The 25910-nt window shown below is 37.7% G+C and overlaps 1 protein-coding gene, 1 long non-coding RNA gene and 1 pseudogene across 12 annotated transcripts in view; all 3 read right to left on the reverse strand.

The window, feature by feature from the left end:
- The window catches only part of LPGAT1 (lysophosphatidylglycerol acyltransferase 1), a 113970-nt gene that overhangs the window by 52052 nt on the left and 36008 nt on the right, over window positions 1-25910 (reverse strand). The window lies entirely within an intron of this gene.
- Window positions 2565-2736, reverse strand: LOC112649008 (U4 spliceosomal RNA; annotated as a pseudogene).
- Window positions 9952-24232, reverse strand: LOC112648378 (uncharacterized). 2 transcript variants are annotated; one of them, XR_003128969.3, is made up of 2 exons: window positions 15556-24232; window positions 9952-13514 (listed from the first exon to the last, which is right to left on the reverse strand). It is a non-coding gene; the product is annotated as an uncharacterized LOC112648378 (long non-coding RNA). The 2 variants fall into 2 exon arrangements; XR_007411804.1 differs by having other exon boundaries at window positions 9952-13860.

Genomic DNA, 25910 nt, shown 5'->3' on the forward strand with positions numbered 1-25910 from the left:
TGACAGTAGAAGTCACTTTTGGAATCACTATTAAGTACAAGAGTCATATTTCTACTGTGTCTTGCCAGGTCAGGTATTCACTATTTAGTGAAGAATAAAGAACGACCCACTACCACCAAAAGAGAAAAAAAAATCCATGAAAGAATTTTACATACCTCAAGAACTGTGGCTGTTAATAGCCCACACTGGAGGCAGACTGGGTTCATCTAAAGTTAGGGGAGAGCAGAGCAAATGGCGCAAGAGAGAAGAAGAGACTGAGGCTATTAATTAAGAGTGGCTGTGAGAAAGCAGGCACTGATTAGTGGAGAGGAGGCTGGCTGGTGAGGAAGAGCCAAGCAAGGGGGAGATTAAAAGAAACCAGAGTGGCAGCTACTCTGATAGAGATACTCAGTGCCATCCCCTTTTTCCACCCTTACTCATCCTATTCAAATTCTCAGATGTAGGGTCCAGACATTAGGAAAAGCTCCTGATTCCACTTCTAGGTATTTATCTGAAGAAAAGAAAAATACAAACTGGAAAAGATAATGTGCACCTCCACGTTCACTGCAGCATTATTTACATTAGCCAAGATAGGGAAACAACTTATGTTCATCAATGAATGAATGGATAAACACACACACACACACACACACAAACACACCATGGAGGAATATTATTCAGCCATAAAAGGAGTGAAGTCTTGCCATTTGCAATAATATGGATAGACCTTGAGGGTTTTATGCTAAGTAAAATAAGTCAGAGAAAGACACTGTATGACCTTTTTAAATATGTGGAATCTTTTTTAAAAAAAGATTTTATTTATTCATTTGACAGAAAGAGAGCATAAGCAGGCAGAGGGAAAGGGAGAAGCAGGCTCCCCGAGGAGCAGGGAGCCTGATGTGGGGGGCTCAATCTTAGGACTCTGGGATCATGACCTGAGCCAAAAGCAGATGCTCAACTGACTGAGCCACCCAGGTGCCCCATTATATGTGGAATCTTAAAAGCAAGCCAACAAACAAATGCCAAGCTTAAAGACACAGAAAACAAGCTAGTGGTTGCCAGAGGGTTGTGGGAGTGGGGATGGGGAATGGATGAACTGTTTTGGGTTTGTTTTTTGGTTTTTTGGTTTTTTAGTTTAAATAAATTGTTAAATTTTTTAAAAAGTGCATTGTTACGTGTTATTACCAGATACCCCCCAAAAGCCTTTAATGTGAAAGACAGAAAACAGAAAAATAAAAGACCTGGAGGAAATAGAAACAATACATGAAAAAGAAAACTTCAAAAGAGACCAGCATTAATACACTGAAATAAGAGGTGATGATGATGATGGCAATATAACCATGAGATAAGAACAAGATGCTTAAAAAAAAAAAAAAGGAACATTTAGAGAAGAAAAAGGAGCTGTTGGAAATCACCATGTTAGCAAAATTAAAATCTTAATAGAAAGACTGGGAGGTGAAGTTAGGGAAATCTGGAAAGTAGATTAAGAGTTGAAAAACAGGAGAGAAAAGATTTGAACATGAGAAGACCATTCCACAAAGTCTAATATTCAAATAACAGAAGTTCCAGAAAAAAGAACAGAGGAAAAGAAATCAAAGAAATAATTAAAGAACATCTGAGGATGTGAATTTCCAGATTAACAGGGAACATCCAGTAACCAGTACAGTGGATGAAAATACCCACATCAAGGCATACATACAAAGTTTCAGAACAATGCAGCCAAAGAGAAGATCTACAAATGTTCAGAAAGAAAAAAATAGGAAACAAAGGTAAGGACAACAGACTTTGGACAACAGCTATAAAAAGTTAAAAAGCAAGTGACAGTTTCAAAAACCTGAAGAACTATTTCCAACCTGGAATTCTCTACCCAAACTATCCATCAGGTGTGCAACATCTTAAAAAAACAAACCTCTTATTCTCAGGAAGCTGGATATGTGCTTGCCAAATAAGGGGATAAACCAAGAAAGAGAAAACTATGATATAAGAAGCTGGAAATGCAAATCCAAGGACAGGCAAAAGGAATTCCCAGGATGATAGGAAAAGGATGTCAGGTCCCAGGGTGTTAGTTAGCTGCATGTTAGACTTGCTAGATAACCAGTCCAAACTGGGGTTAAGTTGGGTTTCCTAGAGAGATTGTCCAAAAAGATGAAATTGACAGAATAGCATACAAATGACTTGAGAACTCTAAAACTAACAAGAAGCTTGGGGTTGAATTAGTGATCATTTCAGAGAGAAGTAAGCAAAAGAAAATCAAAACAAAAAACAAAAATAAAAATTACTAACTCTAGGGAAAACACTGTAGGAAAGTGAAAGTAAACACAACTTTATTATATGGCTCAGCTATGTATAGATTATATATTCATAATTAAAGAACACTGCTGAATATTGATATAATAAAAATTATAATAAAATTCAAATACAAACTGGAAAAAATACTTTTTAAGGTATTACTTAAAAACAGTATAAATATTAACTTTTTCTAAAAATGTATAGTTTCCAAACATTTAAATAATATAATATATGTTATATAATATATAAAATAATATAAATAATAATTAAACAATTTAAACAATACCAAACAACACACAGGAAACAATCACCCAAAATTCCACTATCCAGAGATAAGAAGATGCTATTAAAACTGTGTAGCATATCTTCCAGTGATTTTTCTATGTATATAAAGATAAATTTTCAATTAGCAATAATCATGCCTCGGATAAATCTCATTGGCTATGATAACTGCCACTGTGCAAAGCTTATATAAAGATAACTTTTCAAGCCAAAAAGGAATGATACTTAACATATTGCCTTATACCATTTGAAATTTAATATCATATAAAATTGCTGTCATGAAATATGCTTCCACATTATTTTTAATGGCTATATAATCATTTATTACATGTAAGTCCTGTAGCTTAGTTAATTCCCTAATGCTGATTACTAGCTATTTATTATAGAAAGTGCTAGACAAATAAATACACAAAGCAAAGAACTGTGGGATTTCTGATCTAAAAACTATGGTGACATTCTTAAAACAAAGAGTAAAAATGTTTCTATTTACAAATGTTATCAAAACAAGTAAGTCAAACACACAAAAAAGAATTTTAGGAAGTAATAGAACTGCTGTATATCTTCATTGTGGTGGTGTTTATATAACTGCATATGTGTCAAAAACTCAGAGGCTATAAACTACAAAGGGTAAATTTTACTGTATGCAAATTATACAACAATAAACTTGACTGAAAAACACATAACAAATTTAGAAGACATGACTTTTCAATATATTCTTTGAGTCAGTCAGTGAATAAACTCGTAGAAATCTAAAATCTTTTTTGGATGTAAATAAGTTCTAAACGGATTACAGAGGACCAAAGAATCAAAAGAGCAGAAGTCAATGAAATCAATAAAAAACAGAAAAGTAAAGAAAATCAATGAAAACAAAAGAACTCTTTCAGAAAGTCCATACAATTTATAAACCTCTAGCAAAGCTAACCAACCCCCCACCCCAAATTATCAATGTCAGGAATGAAAGAGAGGACATCACTACATGCCACAAAGATTATTTAAAAATTAAAGGTATATCATGAGCAACTTTACAAACATAAATATGACAATTTGAGTGAAATGGACCAATTCCTTGAAAACCACAAACTAACAAACTCATCAAAGATTAAATAACCTGCATAGTATCTCTATTAAAAAATATTGATTATAGCCCCAAATTTCCAAATAATAATTCTTCTGGCCCAAGTGGTACCAATTGGCATATTCTACTAAACATTTAGAAAAAGAACACCAATTCTAAACCATCTCTTCCAGGAAACAGAAGATAACACCTTCAAGTTTATTATATGAGACCAGCATTACTCTGATACCAAAATCAGAAACATACAAAAGAAAACTACATTAAAATTACCATTAATATCCATTAAATTCTTTGACAAATATTAGCAAGTGGAATCCAACAGTATACATCACAACCAAGTAAGATGTATCACAGGAATGCAAGGTTGGTTCAATATCAGAAATCAATGTAATCCACCATATTAACAATCTAAATAAGAAAAACCTTCTGATCATATTGATATGGTTTAAATGGTTGTGTCTCCCTAAAATCCATATATTGAAATCCTAACCCCCAAAGGTGATGTAAATAGTCAGTGGGATCTTTGGGAGGTAATTGTCAAAAGGGTGTGGCCCTCATAAATGGGATTAGTGTCATTATAAAAGAGATCCCCCAGAGTTCTCCAGCTCATTTCACCATGTGAGGGCATAGTGAGAAGGCCAAGAACCATGGAGATAGCCCTCACCATAAGGTGAACATGCTGGCACCTTGATCTTGGCCTTCTCACTCTCCAGAACTATAAGCAATACATTTCTGTTATTTATAAGCCAACCTGTGATATTTTGCTATAGCAGCCTAAATGGACTAAGACATATGAATTGATAGACAAACAGCATATAACAAATTTCAATATTCTTTCATAATAAAAAATCTTAGTAAACTAAGAATAGAAAGGAATTTCCTCTGGATGCCTGATGGCTCAGTGGTTGAGTGTCTATCTTCAGCTCAGAGCATGATCTTGGAGTCCTGGTATTGAGTTCTCCATCAAGCTCCCCACAGGGAGTCTGTTTCTCCCTCTGCCTATGTCTCTGCCCCTCTCTGTGTCTCTCATAAACAAATAAATAAAATCTTAAAAAAAAAAAAGGAAAGGAATTTCCTCAGTGTAATGAAGTGTTTCTACACAAAGCCCATAGCTAAGATAATATTTAGTAGTAGTTATACATTAATGCTTCCCCCATAAGATTCAGAACAGAGCAAGGACATCAAATCTCTTCTCTCTTATTTCACAGTATAGCCAGTTCAATAATACAAGGGGAAAAAAGTCATGTACGTTGGAAAGGGAGATAAAACTGTTCATATTCCAATGGCATGACTGTCTAGGTAGAATATCTCAACTAATCTACAAAAAGCTCTCATTATTGAAGGGGCACATGCACTCCAATGTTTGTAGCAGCATTATTAACAACAGCCAAATGGAAAGAGACTAACTGTCCATTGACTGATGAATGGATAAAGAAAAGATGTGGTGTGTGTACACACACACACACACACACACACACACACAGGAATATTAGGAATATTATCCAGCCATCAAATAGAGTGAAATCTTGCTATATGCACTGTGGAAATAAGTGATATAAGTCAATCAGAGAAAGATAAATATATGATTTCACTCATATATGGAATTTATGAAACAAAACAGATGAACATATGGGAAAGAAAAAAAAAGAAGGTGGAAAGCAAGCCACAGAGATGCTTAACTATTGAGAACAGACTGAGGGTCCATGGAGGGAGGTGGGTGGGGGATGGGCTAAATGAGTGATGGGTATTAAGGAGGGCACTTGCTAATGATGAGCACTGGGTATTCTATGTAAGTGATGAATCACTAAATTCTACTCCTGAAACCAATATTATACTAATGTTAAATAACTAGAATTTTAATAAAAACTTGAAACAAAAATACTCTTATTATTGAGTTTAATAAAGTTGCAGTATTTAAAGTCAACACACAAAATATCATCTTTTTTGTAACATAAATGAGTAAGAGGAAATAAAAAAATTTAAATCCTATTCATGATAGTTCAAAAAATATACTTAGATATAAATGTAAAGGATCTGTACACTAAAAACTATATAACATTGAAGGCCAAGGAAGGCCAAAATAAAATGAAATGTCTGTGGATTGAAAGATTCAACATAATAAAGAGCCAATTCTCCCACAAATAAATCTACAAATATAATGTAATCTCAATCAAAATCCCAGTAAGAATTTTTTCAGATACAGACAACAGGAATCCAAAATTTATAAAGAAAGGCCAACAAACTCGAATACCCAAAATAGCTTTGAAAAAAAGAATAAAATTGGAGGACTCACACTACTCAATTTCAAAACTCACTATAAAGCTACCGTAATTGAGATGCTCTGGTACTGATAAAAGAGAGACACACAGATCAACAGAACAGAAAAGAGAGGCTAGGAATAGACCACATGAATATGGCTAAGTGATTTTTGACAAAGGTGCAAAATCAACCCCATGGAGGAAAAAAATAGTCTTTTCAACAAACAAAATTACAGAAATATGAAACCTCAACCAACACCTTGTACAACAACAAATTCAAAATGGATCAGAGAACTGAATGTAAAACTTAGAACTACAAAATTTCCAGAAGAAAACTTAGGAGAACATCCATGACCTGGTGCTAGGCAAAGTGTTCTTAGACATGACATGAAAAGCATAATCCATAAAAGAAAAAAAAATCAGTAAACTGGACTTCATCAAAATTTAAACATTTTGCTCAGCAAAAGATACTGTTAAAGGGATGAAAAGACTGGGAGAAAATATACACAATCACATAGCCAACAAAGGATTTGTACCTTTGTATCCAGAAAAAAAACTGGAATTGTAGCTATGGAAATGCAGAATGGTATAGCCATTCTGGAAACCGTTCAGCAGCTTCCCATAAAGTTAAAAATCTTCTTTTGTTGTTAGTTTTGACAAACATTTAAAAATGTAAAAGTCATTCTTAGCTCATAGGGCCATATGAAAACAGGCAACAGAAAAATTTGACCCATGGGGCATAGTTTGTTTATTCCTACCCCAGACGAAGGGGAACTTATGTAACATAGAAACCTGTACTTGAATATTCACACCATCTTTATTCATAATTGCCCAAACCTGGAAACAACCCACATGTCCTTTAATAGCTGAATGGATATAACTGTGGTACATCCATTCAATGGAATACCACTCAGCAACAAAAAAGAACATTCTAATGATACATGCAACAACTTGGGTGACTTTCACAAGCATGCTCAGAGAAGGAGGTCCATCTCAAAAGGTTCCATTAATATGACATTCTCAGAAAGACAAAATTATAGTGAAAGAGAACAGATCAGGGGTTGCCAGGGGGTTAGATGCAAGGGGAGAATGTGATTACCAAGGATAATGATTACTGCAGCATGGCAGAAATACAAATGATTCCTGCTCTTGTGTTCTCCTTTCTTTATATTGTTCTGATTCTCCAAATTTTCAGCATTTGTAATTCAGGGAGTTCTCTCCCCACCCCCTGCCTTCAGAACAAAGTAATAATGAAAGATTTTACTACTGGACTGGATTCTTCTTTGTTTCTTAAATGCTCATTTTCTCACATTCACAACAACCTCTCCCCCAAAGTAGTCTGGTCCAAATTTATTTTATGAAAGCACTGAGAGCTGAAGTAGCTAAGACTTACATCTTAAGTTTCTTCTGCTAGTATGTTCCAATAAAAGTATTTTACTCTCTGCAAAACCCTTAATTTGCTTAGTTTTGTTTTCTCAACCTTTTAAATAGCTTCTTTCACTCACCTATAGAACACTATACTAAATTCAGAGATCAGAATTTAAATCAAAGGTACTTTGATTCCATTTGGACAGCTTAAGCAATGGAATTCTGTAGTATATCTGCCTCGGGTTCCTGAAATGAATAACTGGAAGAAGGGTAATTCTAACTTCTAAAGATTATACCAAATTGCCAGGAAGTAAGTGTGTAATGTAGGTACTTCTTTGCTTTGCTACTAGAGCTTTAAATAGCTTCAGAATCTGACCATTAAAAATGGTAGGGGTTTTGATTTTAGTGAAGTTTAGAATTAGAAAGGAACATAGAGATATCTGAACCCAAATCCCTCCCTTCACAGATAATTTAAATCAAATACAAGAAACAGAACTCTTAGGCTGCTTCTTGCCTAACCAAATCAGTTGCAAAGAAAAACATACAGATGGTAAGGATAATTAATTTACATCACCTCCTGCTCACTATCCCCCAAAGCACTTATTGCTATGTTCATTCATTCAACTAGTTTTATTCTCTTCATAGAGAAACAGGGTTCTATCACTGTGGGGGTCATAGAAGTAGACTGAGATTCCATCGCAAAGAAATGAACTCATGAAATTCAACTATAGGAGCTTAGCAGAAAGAAAAGAAAGCGAGAGAGAGAGAAAGTGCAAGGTGGGGAAAACAAGAAATGAAAAAGACTGAAACAGAGAACATTTTAAATCGTTTGGCAATTCCGCTTGCCTTCCCAGCCCACAGATACATGCCCCGGAGTAAGCTTGAGACCAGAATCATGAATCTGCTGTTCCCTGTCATTTTCACCTTTCATGTGCTGACTGTCATGCCAGTATCTCACTCACCAGCATCTCAATGAGCCCTATTTTAGTTTTTAAAACATACATTTTCTTCCATATAAAACCTAAGCAAACTTTCCAATCTGATGTAACATTATCCCTGCCTTCAATAAGTTTGCTCACTTACTGAGAATAAAAGACACACTGGGGAACAATGCATTATCTATGAAAATATGTCCCACAGGTGGTAGGAGAAGAAGAAATCATTATGCACTGACACATGAAGGGAAGAGATACCAAAGACATGGGGAACAGGGCCTGAGTCAACACCTTCTGGAACAGATAGCTGGTACTGGGAAGAATGAAAAATAAGGCTATATCTGTAAAAACAAGGTCAGATGACAGAGATACTTTTAAGATCTGCCTTCAGCTCGGGTCATGATCCTAGAGTCCTAGGATTGAGCCCCTGCATCAGGCTCCCTACTCAGAGGGAAGTCTGCTTCTCTCTCTCCCTCTGCCTGCAGCTCCCCGTGCTCATGCTCCATCCCTCTCTTTCTCCTTCTCTCTCATGCTCTCTGTCAAATAAATAGATAAATATTAAAAAAAAAATTTAGGCCAGGAAATATAAAATTCCTTTTGTCATCAGGCAGATGACAAAAGTGAGGGAAGTGGCATCCTCTCTGACAGGAGGAAGCAGTGGGACTGTGTGAAAATAGTGCCCGCCCGCCACCCCCCTGCCCCCAAGGAGGGCAGCTACTGTCCAGCTCCAGTCTCTTGCTGATACATGGGAAAGTGGACCCAGATTACCATATCCCCCAGCTTTGTAAGTGTAACTGGAAATGTGAAGGTTTTTATAAAAGTTAAAGAAAGAGTACATTAACACTGGAGGAAGGTTCCCCAAAAAAGCAGGAAGGAACAGAATCCAAACAAAAGACCTGGCTCTCAATACAAAGGACATTCTGCACTATAACTGGAAGAATAAAGGAAAGGAATACCAACAAGATAAGGCTGAGCAGCAGGCTTGGGCCCGTTTACTATGGCACCAGAATTTTGAAAATATGATCTTATAAACCACAGAAAGCCGCAGGGAAAAGGAACTGGAAATATGAGGGATGGAGCGAAGGAATGAAAGGGTGTGGGGATAGAGAAGAGTAACTGTTAAATGAAGGGTTTTTGTTTTGTTTTGTTTTGTTTTTTAGATGAGAATGTCTGGGACACTTGGCTGGTTCGGTGGTTGAACATCTGCATTTGGCCCAGGTTGTGATCCTGGGGTCCTGGGATCAAGTCCCACATCAGGCTCCCTGTAGGGAGCCTGCTTCTCCCTCTCTCTGTCTCTGCCTCTTTCTGTGAGTCTCTCATGAATAAAATTTTAAAATCTTAAAAAGAAGAATGTCTATAGTATCTTTATGTCCTGGAAGACAAGGGCAAAGATAGAGGGAGACAGTAATTAGTGAGATGAAGTAAGAGAGATGGGATATTGGCTTTGGATAAAAGACTATCTCTAGATGAATGGGGGCATGAAGAAATTGGGAGAGGGGTAGACAAAAGGGGAGGAGTCCCCAGAGCACAGTCCCAGACCATCCCCCAAACCCTTAGAAAAGAGGCAACGAGTTAAAAATTGACCCAGGAGAGAGAAATGCTCAGAAAGCTATCAGGAATCCCTGGGTGGTTCGGCAGTTTGGCACCTGCCTTTGGCCTGAGGCGAGGTCTTGGAGTCCCGGAATCGAGTCCCATGTTGGGCTCCCTGCATGGAGCCTGCTTCTCCCTCTGCCTGTGTCTCTGCCTCTTTCTGTCTCATGAATAAGTAAAAAAATTTTTTTAAAAAGTTATCACATATGTAGATATCCTAAGTGGAGCCGAGCTGGACAAAACTAGGGATTCCCCTGAAAATGCAAGTGAAGAAAGCAGATACAGGCACTCACACCAGCCAAGTGCCTAAGAGTTCTTTAGAAAATAAAAATAAATTCAGAGTTGGAGCTAATACAGCCTCTGGTTTGAGGCTTGACCATATCCCAAACTTTGAAACCTAGGATAGCCAAAGAAGGAAGTACTAAAAGTATAATCCAATGAGAGATTAATTAATAGTACAACACATTAGTAAAATTGGCTGATTTTGATGAGCTTTCGTTCATATTTTCTCAGTTGTGACAGCAGCCCCATAAGGCACAGGAGCCAGGGGTCAGTCTTATCTAAAGCTAAGGAGCTGAGAAGATACTGAGCAAGGTAATGCCATAAGGTAATGCCATAAGTAAGCACTCTAAATCCTACTGAAATCCAGGTCTGCAGGCCCCTGAAACCGAAGCATAGACACCCCCTGTCTACTGAGTTTAGTTGACTAAGCATTCAACTAAAGGGAACTAACAGTGGGGGGCGGGGGGGTGCTATATTTTCATGGTATAATGAAATCAGTATGGGTATAAGACCTTCCTTCAAAGGCCAGCTCTGTCCCTTGCTAGCTCTGGCACCTACATACTGGACAAGTTACTTAAGCGTCCACAAATCTTCACCTTCTCATGTACGGAACATGGCTGATAGGACTTCCCTCTGAGGGCTGGTTTCAGTATTTAACACGAAGCCATCTGAAAGCACTTGCTAGAAGGCCTGGCACATCAGGTACTCTAGGGAAGCTTCTCTTCTCATTGGAGGCATTACCAGTTACACGTGGTTTTGCACAGAGGCTTAGTCTCCTTGCTACAGAATTCAGTAAAAAGGCTTGGGAAAAGCTTTTCTTTTCTTTTAACATTTCAATCTCCTCAGCAGATAAAGCATTCCTAAAGGAAGCAGAGAAAGTAACTCAAAAAGCAAACTCTAGGGATTTCTGAGTGGCTCAGCGGGTTTAGCGCCTGCCTTCACCCCGGGGCGTGATCCTGGAGTCTCGGGATCGAGTCCCATGTCAGGTTCCCTACATGGAGCCTGCTTCTCCCTCTGCCTGTGTCTCAGCCTCTCTTGCTCTCTCTCTCTCTCTGTGTGTCTCTCGTAAACAAATAAATAAAATCTTTTTTTAAAAAAGCAAACTCTAAATTGAAGAATCTAAGGTCCCAAGAAGACATCACTTCAAGATCAGTAGTAATAGGATGATGAATTCAAGAACATGACATAGAGGAGAAAACAGGGACTATTAAGTAGAATACACTGTAGGCATAAAGTGCTTCTCACTGAGCAAGTTCAAACCTGGAGTCCACAGACTCTGTATATGGACTTCAAAGCATTGTGAACCCCTTGAAACTGTTTGTAAAGCTGTGGGCATGCGCAAAGGTGCTGTGGTAGGCACTCCACCCCACAAGATATCCATGTCAAATCCCTGGAACCTGTGGATGTTGCTCTGTTAGGGTAAAAGATGTGATTAAATTAAGGATCTTGAAAGGAGCTTACTCTGGATTATCCAGATGGCCCTAATTCAATGACACATGTCCTTATAACAGAAACATAGAGAATACACATAAAGGGGCTGCAATGTGACCCCAGAGGCAGAGGCCGGAGTGATGCAGCCACAAGCTCAGGAATGCCCATAGCTACCAGAAGCTGGAAGAGACAAGGAACACTGCATAGTGCCTCTGCATGGAATGTGGCCCTGCTGACACCTTGATTTGAACTTCTGGCCTCCAGAAATGTGAACAAATAAACTTCTGTTGTTTTACATGCTTTTGTAATAATTTGCTATGGTAGTCATAGGAAATTAATACAGGGGCACTTTTTTGGGGGTAGGGGCTCAAAACTTTCATCAGATTCTAAAAGCAGTTTTTAAAAACCCCAAAAGATAAAAGAATTACTACTGTAATAGAGCAAACTATCTATAAACAAATAGAGCAAAACTATCTATAAACAAATGAACTAGAAAAAATTTTAAAACCTGTAGAACAAGTCACCACTTGGATAAGGTCCCACAGTTCATAAATGTTGAAATAAGAAAATAATAAACTGTCCTCTGGCATCTAAACCAATATCCATTTTATCAGCTCTTGGGAGTTTAACTCTACAAATGCATCAAAAGGCAGTGATTCCCAAACAACCAAATGACTTATTAAAAATACAGGTTCCCAGGTTCCATCCCAATGTACTGAATCAGAATCTCCAGGATAAAGGAAAGCATACATACATAAAGCTCTGGACAAATTTTGGGAAGTGCTACTATAAGGCAGGGTCAGTAAACTTTTTCTGTAAAGGGTCAGACAGTAAAAATTTTAGGCTCTATAGGCCTGAGTATATTACATAGGCATTTACATGACAAATTTGTTTTCCAACATATCTCTTGAATTTTTAATGAACAAAATTCAAAATATAAAGCTGAATACAACTTTCTGTAACACAGGTCTACTAACGAGAATAATGGAATTCTTTCTTGGGAGGAGTAACATTTCATTTAATGGGAATTCAAAGTGTTTCCTATCATCAGTTACAGATGGTCATCTGTAAAAACTCGGAACTGGAGAAGATTGACAAAAAGACAGGCAATGGGCTGGATGTGGCCTAGGAGCTGTGGCTTGGCCAACCACTACAGAACGGTAAAAGGAAGAACTACAAACCCTGCCCTTAAAGTGGAATTCTGAAAGCTTTATGTCATGAGGCAGGATGGCCTAACTGTTCTAAGCATGAACAGTCTTCTTTAATGTCAAAAAATACAGCAGATATCTATACAGTAGTTCTTTTATCACTGAGTGAAAACACCCATAACTAAAAGCAACAAAACAACAAAACATTTATAATGCTTTTAAGGGATTTATTAGTTAAAACAACAGCTACATATATTCAAAAAATATCAACACCTGCTTACAAGATGTATTGTTTATTCATCCACAGATGGTACTTAGATATGTGTATGGATTCTTACCTCAGGGTAAGAACTCTGAAGCAGCCTGAAGGTTAGGAACCATGATTACAGAGGAGATGCCAAAGAGGCTCAGAAAGTAACAGTGGAAGCTAGAGCAGTGGGTAGAGTCGTGGGACTATAGTGGCATGCAGGGGTGCAGGGGGTCAAGGGGTGTAGGAGCACCTGGCTCTGGGGGTCCCAAACAGATCAGACTCGGCTACTCACCAATAACAAAACACAAAGGCAGAGAAATGAGTAGCAGTGGAACAAGAAAGACATTTATTTCAGTGAGGCCAACACTGAGGAGACAGCTGACCAGTGTCTCAAAGACTGTCTCCAAAATGCTGAAAATGCTTCTAGGTTTCTATAAGGAAAATATGGGGCAAAGGTGAGTGGGTCACATGCAGGTAGGTAGTGAAGGTTAAACTGATCATCTTCTTGGGGTCAGTCATTGATGGGGTCTTGATGGCTCAGGGTTGTCCTTTTTGCTTGAGGGAGTGGTTCTGGTCCCCATCAGGGGATACTTTGCCCTCAGGGTCTTCGACCTGTGCCAAGAGAAGCTGGAAAGGAGAACCCAACTAAAAAATTTGAGGTCAAAATGGAGGTGGCCCAAATCCTCTATTAGGATGCCATGGGTTTAGATGAGTAGGTAGAAATTTTCAAGGAAACTGAAGAACAGATTTGAGAATGTTTTTAAAAAAAAAATGCACACACAAACAAAACCACAGGCTCAAAATGGTTGTCACTTAGACCAAGTTCCCAAACTGGTACTTAATATGTAATCTAATTATAGTTCCAACCTCCCCCAGAAATGTAATCTTAACCTGGGCAGCCAGGAATTTGTCAATCCACACCAATCAGTCGCCACTTGGGCCCGGTCCATCCCCCAGAGAAAGATGAGGTCATCTGCATAAGACACTTTGACTTAAAAAAAAAAAAGGACATCTTGCGTTTCCCCAGTAAGTGGCTTTGCCTGGAACAAACAACTGTTCTTTTGCTAATAACTTTCTTGCTCCCTCCACCGTCCTATAAAATCCTTCAATTTCTGTACAGATCCTGGGAGCACCTCTCTACTTGCTAGGTGGGGTGCTGTCCAATTCACAAATTGTTTAATAAGGCCAATTAGATCTTCAAATTTAGTTGATTTAATTTTGTTATGTAACAGGGGACATAAAGAATATCAGCGAGAGAAGGCACAGGGGCTGAGGGAGAGTCTCAGTAAGAGTTCAGAGCGGAATCGAATTGTGGAGGCGCTGCATCGCTGCCTGCCTCCCTCTGCCACCAAAGCCAACACTAAAGTGCTTTCCACGAATTGTATCGAACCCTGATGAGTGTTGCTTCATTCAATCTCCTCTAAGAATAGTTTCCTAAATATTTGACTCGCAGAAGTAAATGACCATGGATGGTTTCATCACGCACTACTCTAAGTGGTTCAAAATCTAGACTCTTCTATCTCAAAATTAAAAAAAAAAAAATTGAAAAGCTTTCTCTTGACCCAATTTCTCTCTTGCAACTATCACCCTCTATTCTTTCAGAGCCAAACTTCTGGGAAGTCTCACGTTCATGTTTCCACTTGACCTCCTCCCATTCATCATTCACCTCCAATGCACTCCAATCCAGTTTCTACTTCTACCACTTTGAAGAAGCTGGTCTTGCCAAATGCAGTAAAAGAATAAATCAGCTCTCATCTTACAAAACATAAACTGTCAGCAGCAGTCATCTAGCCCCTCCCTTGAAACACTGTTGACCTGCCACCGCACTCCGAGGGCAGACGTTCCTTCTACTCCTCCAGCTGTTCTCCGAAGCTCTACCATCCCAGAGTCGTGTTGCCTCAGTCTGATCCTGGGCACTTACAAGCACTTACAGTCTCCACAGGTGATCTCCTCTAGCCCCTGGCCTTAAATACCTACCGTGGATAATGTCCCCGTTTATCTTTCTAGCTCAGGTTTCTCCTCTCAGTTCTGGACGCATATCCATATTTACTGCAGAGCTCCACTTAGATGCTTCTCACTCACCCTGTGCTAAAGTTTTCTCTTTCTTCTCAACATTGCCTCTTCTCTGAGCTTCCTTATCCACCCAGCAGCTCACACCAGAAACCTCATGGTCATCCCAGCCATCTGCCTTTCTGTTGCATTCTCTATGTCCTATTACTCAGAAAGTCCTGTCTTCCTCCCATAAAACTCTTTGATTAGTTCACTCCTTTCCACCTCCACTGCCATCACCTAGACCAGGCAACTGTCATCTCACCTGGATAAAGAGACAATCTTCCTGAGGGCATCCCTTGCACACCCTCCCTCTCCTCTAATCTGTATCTGTAAGGCAGGCAGAGTCTAGAATTACAGATAGGAATCTGATTCCCTCATTTCTTTCCTTAAAATCCTCCAACAGTCTCCTCTTAGGATAAATTTCAAAATCCTTAACAGGCTCTACAAGACCTCAATTGATGTGGCTTCCTCAGCTGCCCTCCAACCTCCACTCCTGATCCTCTCCTCCTCATTCTCCATGCAGCGGCTAACCCAATCCCTTCTTTGTTCCTCAAACACAACCAAAGCTTTCCATCCCCTGGACATGCCGGCCCTCCTCCAGCCAACCCCTGCTTACTCTTCAGGTCTCAGTCTGTTTCCTCCCAGAAGCCACTTGTCCCCAGATTCAGCCCTCTGTTACTTATTCTCGCAGCCCCTACACTTGTTCTTTGCAGCCCTTTTCACAGTTGTGATCACATGGTTGTCATGTGACTCCTGTTGCCTCCCACACGAAATGTCAACTGCAGAAGAACAGGAGCTGTGCTGTTTTATTTGCTACGGTTCCCCCACCACCAGCCCAGTGCCTGGCAGAGAAGGCACTCAAGTATTTGGAATCAGAATGGGTGACTGAATTAGTTAGAAAACAGTTAAACATAAATCGCTTTGAAGATTTCATAATTTATAAACATAAATATTAGTTAATATTTTAGTTGGACTATAGCTTAAATTGCTAATGATAAACTATTTTTATTTATTGATTAAAGAATTGTATTGAGCTATTTATTTATTGATTAAAGCAGAATTGTATTGAGCTATATACTATTAGCTAAGCTTGAGTATCCCCAAATGTATTTCTCAAACTATCCCATGTTAGCTTTTACTCATTTAGACATATTTTTCCCCAGAGGTTTAGTTGTTTTCCTAGATGTTAATATATTAATAATAATTATTAATAATGATATTATGTTCTTTATGGAATATGAAACACCATCCTATTCATTTTATACTTAGCCTTCACAAAAGATAAACACAACCTCCATCTTTACAGAGTAACTAACTCAAAGTTATATAAACTCACACTAACTCAAAAGGCAATGCTTTGTTCTAATATATCATGCTACCTCTAATATTACACTTACTTAGCAATATCTATTATTTGTTAAAAGTGCATCTGTATATAAGTAGCTGAAGCTTAAAATGGCTTTAAATGATTATTTCAGTTTTGAAATAACTGCTGAGGTGGGAGGTGATGGGTAAAATAGGTGAAAGGAATTAAAGTATATAATTTTTAAAAGATTTTTTATCTATTCATTCAAGACAGACACAGAGAGAGACAAAGAGAGAGAGGCAGAGACACAGGCAGAGGGAGAAGCAGGCTCCATGTAGGGAGCCTGACGCGGAACTCGATCCCAGGTCTCCAGGATCACACCCGGGGCCAAAGGCAGCACTAAACCACTGGGCCACCAGGGCTGCCCTTAGAGTATATTTATGATGGAGGTATAAGTCATATATAGAATTTGCTGAATCATTATATTATATACCTGAAACTAATATAACACAGTATGTTAATTATACTTCAATAACAAATTAAAATAAATGACTGCCCAACTTGGTCTCTCATATACAAAAAGCAATTTTATTCTACCCATAAAAACAGCCCACAATTCTTATTCAAATGACTCCCTTGTTCTTTATCCATATAATCTATACTTTGTTCTACAAAATAAATTTGGCTTCCAGTTAATTTTCTTCTCTGCAAGGAACTCAATTAACTTTAAAAAATAGAACCATTACATTAAGTGAAAATGTGCATACTAATCTCCATTTTTAGAAAACTTTTCACAAGTGCACTTTGGACACATAATTAATAGCAGACTCAACTAGTCCCAAAACCATATATCAAAAATAAAAACTATATAAAAAGCCTTTTGGTTGGAATTAATCTAAATCACATTCTCTAGCACAATATCTTACAAATTAATTAACTTTGCTAACTAGCAGTAGGTAGTCAATAAGCATTTTATTGATCTATCATACAAGATACTTCTGCAACTAATGTCCTGTTTTCTTGAGATAGTAGATTAGAAATAGTTATTTCTTATAACCATATTTCTAAGACAACTACTAGTGAAACACATAACTATGAAGCATCTCCTCAGTAAAGAGGTAAGAAGGGGGGGGTCACTTAACCCAAATACGAATTTAATTCATATTGATTCCAATCCTTTCAGGTGATTCTCAACAAGGATGCCAAAAATCATTCAATGTGGAAAGAAGAGTCTTTTCAACAAAGAATGCTAGGACAACTGGATTTCCACATGCACCATATAGAAAAATTAACTCAAAATGGATCAGAGACCTAAACATAAAAGCTAAACTCAAAAGAAAATATAGGTAACAATATTCATGCCATTGAGTTGGGCAGTAGGTTCTAAGATCTGACAGCAAAAGTGTAATCAACCAATGAAAAAATATAGGTGTAATATACAGAATGTAGAAAGAAACTCATAACTCAACAATAAAACAACTTAATTTTAAAACAGGCAAAGGATTTGAATAGACATTCCTCCAAATATATACAAATGCCTAATGAACAAATAAAAAATGCTCAATATCTATCATTCATTAGTCATTAGAGAAATGCAAATCTAAACTATAATGAGCTACCACTTCATATCCACTAGGATGGCCAAATTAAAAGAATAACAAAAGGCTGGAAAATAGTAAGTCTTAGTGAAAATGCAAAGATACTGGAACTCTTCTACATTGCTGGTGGGAATGTACAATGGGACAGCTGCTATGGAAAACAATTTGGCAGTTCCTCAAAAAGTTAAACATAGAATTATCATATGACCCAGCAATTTGACTCTTAGGTCCTAGAGAATTGAAAACATATGTTCACACAAAAACTTGCACATGAATGTTCATAGCATTATTCACAATAGCTAAAATGTGGAAACAGCCCAAATGTTCATCAACTGATGAATGTATAAACAAAATGTGGTCTATCCATGCAATGGAGTATTATAAAGGAATGAAGTACTGACACATGTCACAATATGGGTGAACCTTAAAAACATTATGCTAAGTGAAAGACCACATATTATACGATTCCATTTATATGAAACATCCAGAATAGGCAAATCCATAGACACGGAACATAAATTAATGGTTGCCAGAGGTTGAAGGGAGGAGGAAATGGGGAGTGACTGCTAATGGGCTTGGGTTTCTCTTGAGGGTGATGAAATATTCTGGAATTAGTCAGTGGTGATGGCTGTACAATCTTGTAGAGATGAGTAGAAAAATCTTGTGACCATACTAAAAACCACTGAATTGTACATTTTAATATAGTGAATTTTATGGTATGTGAATTATACCTCAATTTAAATATATATTATATATTCTTAACACTAAATCTAAACTGATCATAGTTTAGTCTTCTGATGATTCAGAAACATCTTGATGTTTTTAAATTTACAGATTTTTTTCTCTTAAAGTGCCAAATAATGCAAGCTTCAAATTAATAGCATATGCAAAATGTATCTTATGTACATGATTCAAAATGTTTCTTAAGGTTTAATGAGTAGAAAAAACGTTTGAGGGGTGCCTGGATGGCTCAGTCGGTTAAGGCTCTGTCTTCAGCCCAGGTCATGATCCCAAGGTCCTGGGATCAAGCTCCACGTCAGGCTCCCTGCTCATCGGTGAGTCTACTTCACCCTCTCTGTCTGCCTGTCCTCCCCTACTCATGCTCTCTGTCTCTCAAATAAATAAATAAAATCTTCAAAACAAAAAGTATGGGAAAGGTGTTATACCAGCAAACTGCATCAGACCTATTAAACGATAAGAAAAAGTATAACCTCACAACTAAAATTTATACATGCTTTTCATAATATTAGTTTTATACTATAGATAAATCAACTGGGCTTACTTTGTTTTTCATATTTCAAAATGTGAAAAGCAAAGAGAAGTAATTAATTTTAATAATCCATGTTTTATAGGGCACTTAGGTGGCTCAGTCAATTGAATGGCCAACTCTTGGTTTCAGTTCAGGTCATGATCTCATGGGTCTTGAGAATGAGCCCTGCGTTAGGCTTCATGCTCAGCAGGGAGTCTGCTTGAAAAGTCTCTCCCTCTGCCCCTTTCCCCACTCAGTCTCTCTAAAGTAAATAAATAAATATTTTAAAAAACAATCTAGATTTTACAGGATTATAATCAGAAGAAATGAACTAATCTACTAATTAATGAGTGTATAACAGTAGGAAACACTTCACTAGGTTAGTAATATAGTACATGAAATCTGAAAAACCTTGTGACCACATTCTTACTAATGGCACTTAATTTTTCAGTTCCCATTACATGCCTTTACTACATGAAATCCATAGCTGAGGTCTCTAATAAACTTTCGGTTTTTAGTAGTAGAACTCATGAGCTTATAGGTACTGGTAAGGCATATAAATGCAAAACTATCATATGCCTAACAGAAACAGACTAGTAATTATTATTTGAGCTTTTAAAAATAAATCTCACCTATACCTCTGGGGTCTAAGCAGGTATTATAATTTTTTTTTTTTTTTTTTTTTTTATGATAGTCACACAGAGAGAGAGAGAGAGAGAGGCAGAGACACAGGCAGAGGGAGAAGCAGGCTCCATGCACCGGGAGCACGACGTGGATTCGATCCCGGGTCTCCAGGATCGCGCCCTGGGCCAAAGGCAGGTACCAAACGGCTGCGCCACCCAGGGATCCCCTAAGCAGGTATTATAAATGAGCAAAGCAGGCCCAGAGTAAGACAGGGAAGCAGTGGGATATCTGGGGTGAACTAGAGACCACAGGCTCCATCTGAAGGAGGTGGCCATCACTTAGCTCCAGAAAAACTCCTGCCAGACAGGAATAAGGGTCTGGCACAGCCAAAATTCTAATATCCCATGGAAGTCTTGGCTTTATTTTTTATGTTTTGTGAAATCTCCCTAATTTTGAAATGTTGGCAACTAATCAAAAAAAAAAGTTGAAATAGTGCAAAGGCCAAAGAAAGCACATCAGCTGCTAAATATGGCCACTAGAGTGCAAACTCTGAAAAGAAACTCTTGAAATTAGTTTATAACAAACTATAAATATACTATACATATTTAATATATACTTTATATATAATTAACATGTATTACATATTATATATGCTTAATATATTTAGTATATGTAATATACTATAAATGTATTTATCGAAGTTTAGGCGGCATTGGTTATCCCTAAAGCTTTCAAGATGATCCACAGACCAGACCAGTAATAAGATTACACTTCATTCACATTCCTTACTGAAGTACTAAAAGTAATTCACTTCCTTCACTCATTTTGGTGACTCTTTTTTTAGTGTAGCCAAGTGGAAACCGAGTGGATGTCTTAACTTTACTGATAAGTCATCCAAGAATCAAAACCGTTTGGGAACCACCAGGAGAAAAAAAAAAAAATTGGGGAGGCTATTTCTTGCTTTTGAACAGACCTTAAAGAAAATTAATTAGCAGGGTGCCTGGATGGCTCAGTCGGTTAAGCATCTACCTTTGACTCAGGTCATGGTCCTGGAATTGAGCTCTGTGTCAGGTTCCCTGCTCAGTGAGGAGTCTGCTTCTCCCTCTCCCTCTGGCTTGTGCATGCTCTCTCGCTCACTCACTCACTCTCTCTCAAATAAATAAATAAATAAAATCTTAAAAAAACAAAAAGAAAATTAATTACGGGAGCACCTGGCTGGCTCAGTCAGAGGGCCTGCAACTCTTTATCTCAGGGTTGTGAGTTTGAGCCACATACTAGGTATAGAGATTACCAAAAAAAAAAAAAAAAAGAAAAGAAAGAAAATGAATTAGGTGGTAAAACTGGTCTCCAGTTTATAATAATCAACTAGTAGTATAATAGGATGGTGATAGAGCTATCTGAATTATAAATAAATAGTTGAATAAAAATCTTATGTTATACTTTCTGATATGAACATGGTAAAGTTATAGACATGAATCTTTCTGAAAAACACACATAGCAACAAGGAGAAAGAGAAAAAAAAATCTTTACAAAATCCCCCCCCCCTTTTTTTTAGCAAACCTGGAAGAAAAACAAAAATTTTTACAAAAACTCCAAAATACATGAGATCAGGACTAAGATCAAATAAGGCTGATATCATAAAGCATCTATGATGGGAGTGGAGAGCAGAGACAGAATGTGGCATGTGATGAGGACTGCCCAGTAGTGGTAGGTCTCCAAAAACCACAGTAAAAATGCACTTCTTTAAGTAAAGGGATTTACACTGGCATGTGTCCCTCCAGTCACAGCCGCAAAGGAAGGAGTGGGAAGTCCAAAAGTGGTGGCAAAAAGCCACTTAGACTCAGTCTGGTCTGGAGAAGCAGAGGAGCTGTGGCAGGCAACATAGAGAAGCACACTCAGGTGTCCTATGTAAAAAAAGACATTCTCTGAGGCAGACATCTGGATTCTACCCTGGTCCTCCTACCCACACCTCCTACAAATAGCTGACTGAGAAAAATCCAATTCATCAAAGTACAAGGAATAAAAGGGTAGCTGGTACAGTATTCACTTAGAGATATCACAAGAAAAATGGTAGAAATGAGCAGCATAATGTACCAGCTGTCAAAGAATGCTCACTAGAAAAATATCACAATAGATAAGGTAAAAATTATAACGAAATATTATTGCATGAATTTAAGAAAATCAGTAAAGTCACTACCACTATGAAGACAACCACAAAGCATAAATATAAAAACTCAAGGAAGAAATTTCTAAACAAGAGGAATAGTGAAAGCATGAACTGGTATTACTCAAGAAAGAAACAGAAGAATCACAGAACCATCACAGAAATCACGAAGAAACTGAAATGAGAACAAAGAGAAGAGACACTGCAGAAGACGCAGTAAGAGACATTAAAGACAGAAACTAACACATGAAAAAGTGTTTAAAATGATTAACGAGGGATTCCTGGGTGGCGCAGCGGTTTGGCGCCTGCCTTTGGCCCAGGGCGCGATCCTGGAGACCCGGGATCGAATCCCACGTTGGGCTCCCGGTGCATGGAGCCTGCTTCTCCCTCTGCCTGTGTGTCTCTGCCTCTCTCTCTCTCTCTCTCTCTCTCTCTCTCTGACTATCATAAATAAATAAAAATTAAAAATAAAATAAAATAAAATAAAATGATTAACGAGAAACCAACAGATTAAAAAAATACACAAAAGGAGATCCAAGAAACATAAAATTAGGGTTGCCAAAGAAGAAAACCAAAACAAGCAAACAAAATAAATATTTAACGATATAATTAAAGAAAACGTCCCTGAAATTAAAATAGATTTAAAGCTACATAATAAAAGGCATACATGTGCCAGCCTATCTTATGTCAGCATATCCTAGTAAAATTACTAAATATTAGAGAGAAAGAATCCTTTGAGCAGATAAGCAAAAAAGACCCAATCATTAATAATGGGGGAAAAAAACCCAAGCTGGCTTCAGACATCTCCACAGCAACATTTAATGTCAGAAGACATTTGTATACGCCTATATTACTCAAGGAAAAGGTGAGCCAAGGATTTTATTACCTGCTAAGCTATCCTTCAAATGTAAAGCAACAAGATAGGAAGTTCTAAAACTTTTTGTAAGAATAATATTGTTTGTAAGAATAATACTGCCATATCATTCCCATGATTCCTTATTGAGAAACTACTAGAGAATGACCTTCAGCCAACCAAAGAATGACTGGGAAAAAACTGTAAAAGTGCCTGGGTGAGCATTATATATATTTTCAACTGAAGAATTAGGACTAACACAGAAGGAGATAAGGTGATAAATAGAACATAAATATTATAGGCCTTGACAACATATAAATGCAAATAAAAAATTGAGAGAGAATGAGCCGGAAATATAGTAAGCTTACTGACTACTTTGATATAATAGCTGGGAGTCAATGGATTGTCTTAAAGCTCACAAATCAAGTACTAAAGTACAAGCATATATAATATTACAAATGCAAACACTATCGTGAATAAATATTATTGAGTATTGACTGAGATTGGGTAATGGGGAAGGAAAAGGGGAAGAGAGAAGAGAAGATTTAAATACAATTTTAGCTTTGTTCCTTGAAGAGAACTAACAGTTACTATCAACAGAGAACTAAGAAAATCATATAAAGCAACTAACACGACTAAAACACAAACCTATCTAAATATCACAATAACGAAAGGAAGGTATTACTATTACACCAGCCTGGTTAAGACTGTTGTAAGCCTTTAGTGCCTGAAATACTGAGGACCCTGCTTCACTTATATGTCAATGAATGTTAGTTAATATTACCATCACAAAGATACAGATTTTAAACCGACATATTAAGTAAGTCTCTTAAATCCATTATAATTACAGATTATCCAGTTAGATCCACAGAGAAAATATTTCCCTAATGGAAAAAAAAGGCATTTAAAGCTGCTCAGGCCCTAAATTCCCTGTTCCCTCTCTGCTACCACCTACCACTGATGTGAGAGGCTCCCACCTCTTTCATTCCATGGTACATCTCCATTAGAGCATTATACCAGGACGTTTTCATTGTCAGTGTGCTATCTTCCGCACCAAGGCTTCTGTGAACTCCTTAAAGTCAGCCACTATGTCTTGTGCATCTCAGTCCCTCCAGGATACCTGTTCCCACACATAACAGAAGCTCAATGAAGGTGTGTTAAACTAACAAATATGACATTGTAGGAAATATATCTAATGTGTATGTGTGTAAAAAAAACATGATCCAGTTCAGGGTTTGTGTTTCGTGGACTGCAATGCCCTGATCATCAGATGTTTCAGGAAGGTAGGCAGCCAACACACCTCAGCTGGGACCAAGAAAGAAAAAAGGAACCATTCAAGAATATTTAAGGGGCACTCTGCGAGCTTCAGGTAACAAACTAGGCTCTAGGGTTATAAAGACCATGTCTCTATCTGTAAAGAGCTTTTTAATTATTTTGTGTAAGAGACTTTAATTGCATGTTTTTGGATGGGGAACAATGAATTTTTTTTTAATTTTTATTTATTTATGATAGTCACAGAGAGAGAGAGAGAGGCAGAGACATAGGCAGAGGGAGAAACAGGCTCCATGCTCCGGGAGCCCAATGTGGGATTTGATCCCGGGTCTCCAGGATCGCGCCCTGGGCCAAAGGCAGGTGCTAAACCGCTGCGCCACCCAGGGATCCCGAACAATGAATGTATTAAGATACGCGAATGAAAATTAAAATAAACTATTTTAAAACATATTTTATTAAAAAAAAAACCCTCTCTGAATTTATCAGTCTTCACTTAAATTGAGGGGAGGGAAGTGTCATAATTTATCCCAGATCTGAAGAAAACAGCAGAAATGGATCATTAGTTAAGCTAGTACCTCTTTTGGCTTGCTCTTGAAATATCAGGGCAAAGGCAGTATACAAATTTTTCCTCAACATGAGATGTTTATACAGCACTTTCCATGAAAGGAAACGTGGTAGCAACAATCATCACTACCTAGTAGCAAGTTGGGGATGAAAATCCCAATGTCCCCAGAGTTCTTTCAAGAAATGTGTTCCCCTGGAAAGTCACAAACAGGCAAAAGACCAGAAAAGCCCTTTCACTGTGTTCTGTGTCACAGGCAGTACTCCAGCTCTGAAAACACAAACTAAGTAAAGAATGTTCATTCAAGTTCTTGGTAGTCGCTGACTAGCCTCACCATTTGCCATCCAAGAAACGAGTCTGAGTTTTAAGGACTCATTTTTGTGACAACTATCTCAAATTAAAAGATAGTTTTATAAAACTTTAATAAATCTTCCTGTCTTCACAAAAAAAAAAAAAAAAAAAAAAAAAAGTTTAAAATTATGTTCAGAAAACTATCCTGGGCAGCCCTGGTGGACCAGAGGTTTAGCGCCGCCTTCAGCCCGGGGTGTGATCCTGGAGACCGGGAATCCAGTCCCATGTCGGGCTCCCTACATGGGGCCTGCTTCTCCTTCTGCCTATGTCTCTGCCTCTCTCTCTCTGTCTGTCATGAATAAATAAATTAATCTTAAAAAAAAAGAAAGATATCCTTTTTATAAAGGTAAAATGCATTTTCCTAAGAAAAAGGAGAAAGGCATACTATTTATCAGATCTGTCCAAGAGAACTTTCTGTGGTAAGATGCAAGCGTTCTGTGTCTGTGCTTTCCACTACAGTAGCCCCTAGCCACCTAGTACCGAGCACTGGAAAGGTGATTGGTGTGACTGAGAAAGTGTATTTAAATTTTATTTCACTTTAATCAGTTTAAATTTAAATAGCCCCATTCGGCTAAGGACCTACCATGTGGGTTTGTGTCAGTTAGATAGTCAACATGAGCAGCAGAGCTGGCTGACTGACTTGTCTTAGACTAAATGTCACAATTTGAAAAAATGACATTTAATACCAATATTCAATTTTCAGCTTCCCAATTAACATTTAATTAATTAATATTTAAGTTTTCCTCAGAAGTGCCTTTCAACAAAGTTTGGCAATTTTTATTCCAAAGCATGAACATCCCAAATCTGCTGAGCAGAATTCCTTTGGCAACATTCAACCTTCCATCTGTGAAACTTTAGTACAGAGGAAGGAAAAATCTGAAATCCACCTTCCTCTTGATACAAAGGGAAGAAATGGAATATGTAATCCAGACAAAGGCTAAAATAATCTAGACTCTTTGGTGTGTACATCTGCTCATCAGTCCCTGCTTGTG

The sequence above is a fragment of the Canis lupus genome, chromosome 7 (assembly GCF_003254725.2).
Source record: "Canis lupus dingo isolate Sandy chromosome 7, ASM325472v2, whole genome shotgun sequence".
Classification (NCBI taxonomy): domain Eukaryota; kingdom Metazoa; phylum Chordata; class Mammalia; order Carnivora; family Canidae; genus Canis; species Canis lupus.